Source organism: Trachypithecus francoisi, unplaced genomic scaffold (assembly GCF_009764315.1).
Source record: "Trachypithecus francoisi isolate TF-2019V2 unplaced genomic scaffold, Tfra_2.0 Lachesis_group0, whole genome shotgun sequence".
Lineage (NCBI taxonomy): Eukaryota > Metazoa > Chordata > Mammalia > Primates > Cercopithecidae > Trachypithecus > Trachypithecus francoisi.
The window spans coordinates 53,217,010-53,221,918 of record NW_022681453.1 but is presented as its reverse complement, the minus strand read 5'-3'; the positions used below and the strand labels follow the sequence as shown (position 1 = coordinate 53,221,918).

Sequence of the window (4,909 nt, the reverse complement as noted above, 5' to 3'; positions counted from 1 at the left end):
GCTGTTCTGACTAGATTGTATGAAGGGAGTGGGTGCAGGAGACAAAATGGCTAAAATGAAAATGGAAGTCACTGGTCCCCATCTGCAGTTACAGCTCAAGATGCCTACAGATGTGGTCAGTGTGACATGTGCAGGAGGGAGGGGCAGAGCGATGCGATGGGCAGGCAGGGTGCCCCTGGGGACAGTAGCCTGCCCGCTGGCCTTTACTTCTTGGCCTTGCCCTGGTCAGCCACAGCTTCCATGGCTTTATGCATGGTCTCTTCATTACCCAGGAACTGCAGGCGCTTGATGGGCTTCAAGTTCTTGTCCAATTCATAGGTAATGGAAATACCAGTGGGCAGGTTCAGCTCCATGATAGCCTCTTCAGAGAGGCCCTCCAGTTGCTTGACAATGCCCTGGGGCTGTTGGCATGGGCTGCAATTGGTACCTCTTTCCCCTCCTTGATTTGGGGAACTATTTCTTCATTCCAAAAGTGCAGAGCCCTGGCAATAGTGTCCTTCAGACTTTCACAGGAGGGTAGCGGATCTTCAGTGAGGTCTGCAAACCTGTGATTCTTACTGATGTTGTAGAAAGGATGGTTGGGCTCCATCAGAGGTGGTGGGACATCATAGGAGTGCCTCCAGATCTTCATCTGGGCGTCACCATACTTTGCAGCAGTTTCTGCTTTATTGAGATCGGTCAGACACCCATAGTGCCGCTCATTGAGGCACCAATTCTCACTACTGGCAGCCACGTCTGATCAATGACATCTAGCACTGTCCAGAGGGTCTGGATCACTCTCTTCTGCACTGAGATGAAGCAGATGTCAAACTCAGCCAGCTTCTCACAGCACCTGCCTGTTGCACTTCACCTCCTCATGGCCCACTGGGCTCAGGTCAGTGTTGTACCAGCCGCTGAAGTGGTTTTCCAGATTCCGTACGCTCTCGTGTGCTGGATCAGCACCAATTTGTAGGCAGCCTTGGTGGCGGGCTGGGGATGCGACACTGACGGGGGTTCGCAGTTTCTGGAGGCACATTTGTCTTTTTAAATGTTTTGATTACTTTTAGTCTTTCTCCCTTTTCTTTCCACTCTTCTTTTCACTCTTTGTCCCTTTCTTCTTTTATCTCTTCCTTAGTAATTGCATATTCTCTGCTACCCTTACTGTGGTGTGCAAGGGACCCTCATAGATGTCATTTCACCTGCCACAGAGAATGTGCAGAGAAAAGGTTTTGGAGCTTTGTCTTGGATGAAATGTAACTATTTGTGATTCATAGCTGACTTAGTACTGCACATGAAATTCTACTATTGCGGTGAACCCAATTTTGGTGCTACCGAATAATGAGGAGCCTAGATGATTGAAAATGGCAAGCTCATTAGGTTGTAGCCTAACAAATGCGTGGTGGTACATGTCTGTGAGTGTGTGGGTGTTTTAGTGCCTGTTGGTGAGTAACCATGCTACTTTGGGCAGTAGAAATGTGAGCAAAATCAAGTAGTATTGATTCAGACAATTTTCTCTTCTCTTCCTCCATAAGGGAATGGAAATGTACTACTCAGTAGATCGGTTCTTTCTCAGGCTGGTAACGTTACAGAATCCCTGCTGAAATGCAAGCTGGGCTGGTGGAAATCAGATTTCCACATCCTTTTATAAGCTTTGTTTGTCAAGGTAAATCCCATACATTGTAAAAGCATGACTTCCTAGGGCTAGATGGGAAAATAAGAAGCTTTGAACCTATCACCAGAATCAGTTGTACAGATGTCTTCATTTCCTTGGATAGTAACTCATATAGGAAGATCTGTCTCCTCTTTTCTGCTAGTCTTTCATGTTCTAATCAAGAGTATGAATCTGCAGGTCAGTGGCTGAGTAGCTTGGGCTGAGCATAGAATAGTGTTTTTGTAGTTCTCACCAGCCTTGTTTATGCTTAGATTAGACTCATTGGTAGCTCAGACCTTGTAGCCGTACTGATATTTAGCAGAGTCCTGCATATATTCTTCTGTAATGTAAGACTAGTGTTTCAAAAACTGAGAGTTGGCCCTGTCTCTACAAATTAAAAAAAATTATTACTTAAAAAATTATACAGGCCGGGCGCGGTGGCTCAAGCCTGTAATCCCAGCACTTTGGGAGGCCGAGACGGGCGGATCACGAGGTCAGGAGATCGAGACCATCCTGGCTAACACGGTGAAACTCCGTCTCTACTAAGATACAAAAACTAGCCGGGTGAGGTGGCGGGTGCCTGTAGTCCCAGCTACTCGGGAGGCTGAGGCAGGAGAATGGCGTAAACCCGGGAGGCGGAGCTTGCAGTGAGCTGAGATCCGGCCACTGCACTCCAGTCCGGGCGACAGAGCGAGACTCCGCCTCAAAAAAAAAAAAAAAAAAAATTATACATAGATGTATGCCTATTCACCAGCCAGGCATGGTGGTGCATTCTTGTGGTCCCAGCAACTTTGGAGGCTGAATCTCTCACCTAAGTCTGAAAAATTGAGGCTACAGTGAGCTGTGATCATGCCACTGCACTCCTGCCTGGGCAGCAGAGCAATACCCTGTCTCGAAAACAAAGAAACAAAAAAAGCAACAGAGTTGAGAGGAGAGTGAGTCTTTGAGCCTCCTTGTCATCTTTCCTCAAAATGCTTTTAGTTGGCTGGGCACAGGGCTCATGCCTATAATCCCAGCACTTTGGGAGGCCAAGGCAGGCAGATCACCTGAGGTAAGGAGTTCGAGACTAGCCTGGCCAACATGGTGAAACCCTGTCTCTACTAAAAATACAAAAAAATTAGCTGGGTGTGGTGGCAGGCGCCTGTAATCCCAGCTACTTGGGAGGCTGAGGCAGGAGAATCGCTTGAACCCAGGAGGCGGAGGTTGCAGTGAGCCGAGATTGCACCACTGTACTCCAGTCTAGGGTAGAAGAGTGAGAGTTCGTCTCAAAAAAAAAAAAAAAAAAGAAAAAGAAAAAAATTGCTTTTAGTTGCTCTATTCTTATTCCTCCCTTCAAGCATCTGATCATCTTATAGTCAGTAACTTACCAGCTTTCCTTATGAGTTAGCCAATGTAGTAAATCTAGGATTTACTAGGCTCAGGGTGGGGAGATTTGGAGGCATCTAGACCATCAGTTCTTGAACATGCTCACTTAATTGGGTCAAAAGACCCCCAAGATATACCTCCCTGAAATTCACTTCTGGTGGGGGAATAATTTGGTGAAATAAAAAATGAAAGAGGAACAAAATAACAACCCAAAATGGCAACATCATATCGTGTTTAATGAACAAAATGATTAAAAATAGAAAAACAAGCCTGGCATGCTGGCAAGTGCCTATAGTCCAAGCTACTTGGGAGGCTGAGATGGAGGATCACTTGAGCCCAGTAGTTCAAGGGTACAGTGAGCTATGATTTCACCACTGCACTCCAGTCTGGGTGACAGAGCAAGACCCAATCTCTAAAAAATATAAAAATTTTAAAAATTTTAAAATAGAAAAACATTACACTTTAACATACTAAAAAAAAAAAATCCTTGAATATCGTGGGAATTCCAGCAACCTGTGTTTTCATATGTGCAGCAAGAAATTTGCCTCATTGCCAAACTTTCTGTGAAGAGCAAAGTTTTCAATAATTGGCACTACTGCGTTTTTTTTGTGAATATAAAATTTTAATTACCATTAATAATGAACAAAGGAAGCTATTAAGGACTTAGTCATATGTAAAAACGAAAGTCCTTGGGCTGGCATTTGCTGTAAGAATTAAAGAACTTGGATTTTAAAATCTCTTCTTGGTTCATCCAGAAGACTAATGGGCCGTACTGTGCTTGGAGGCACTATGGCCTAGATGGCTATGACAGTCTTGTTTTGGGGCCTTCTCTGCTCTTCTGTTCTCGCTCTCTTTTTTTTTTTTTGAGATGGAGTCTTGCTCTGTCACCCAGGCTGGAGTGCAGTGGCGCAATCTTGGCTTACTGCAACCTCCATTTCCTGTGTTCAGGATTCTCCTGCCTCAGCCTCCCAAGTAGCTGGGATTACAGGTGCCTGCCACCACACCCGGCTAATTTTTTTGTATTTTTAGTAGAGACGGGGTTTCACCATGTTGGCCAGGCTGGTTTTAAACTTCTGGCCTCAAGTGATCCACCTTCCTTGGCCTCCCAAAGTGCTAGGATTACAAGCATGAGCCACCGCACCTGGCCTCTTTTTTTTTTTTTTGAGATGGGGTCTTGCTCTGTCACCCAGGCTGGAGTGCAGTGGCACGTTTATGACTCACTGTAGCCTTGACTTCCTGGTGGGTTCAAGCAATCCCGTCACCTCAGCCTCCAGAGTAGCTGGGACTACAGCCCCTGGCTATTTATTTTTATTTTTATTTTTGCAGGGTCAGGTGTCTCCCTATTTTGTCCAGGCTTGTCTCAAACTCCTGGCCTCAAGAAATCTTCCTGCCTGGGCCTCCTGAATTGCTGGGATTACATGCATGAGCCATCATGCCTGGCCTGCTTTTCTGTTCTTGAACCTGCAACTGTTCTCCAAGTCTTTGAGTCACAATCTGGCTTGTACATTAAAAGATCATTCTACTGGTAGAAGTATTGGATAAGACCTTTCTGGGAGAGTATTTGGCAACAGTTTTAGAGTCAAATATGTATCCTCATTGGCTTGGCAATTTCAGTCCTAAATAAAAAATATGAATATGCACAAAGATGTATATACAATTTTTTTTTTTTTTTTTTTTTTTTTTTTTGAGATGGAGTCTCGCTCTGTCACCAGGCTGGAGTGCAGTGGTGCAATCTCAGCTCACTGCAATCTCTGCCTCCCAGGTTCAAGCGATTCTCCTGCCTCAGCCTCCTGAGTAGCTGGGACTACAGGCACGTGCCACCACACCTGGCTAATTTTTGTATATTTAGTAGAGACAGGGTTTTTCACCATTTTGGCCAGGATAGTCTCGATCTCTTGACCTCATGATCCGCCT

At 45.3% G+C, this 4,909-nt stretch overlaps 1 pseudogene; it reads right to left on the bottom strand.

Annotated features, from left to right (window-relative positions):
- Positions 1–203: 203 nt before the first annotated feature.
- LOC117078093 lies at positions 204–1,962 on the bottom strand (annotated as a pseudogene).
- Positions 1,963–4,909: the final 2,947 nt, after the last annotated feature.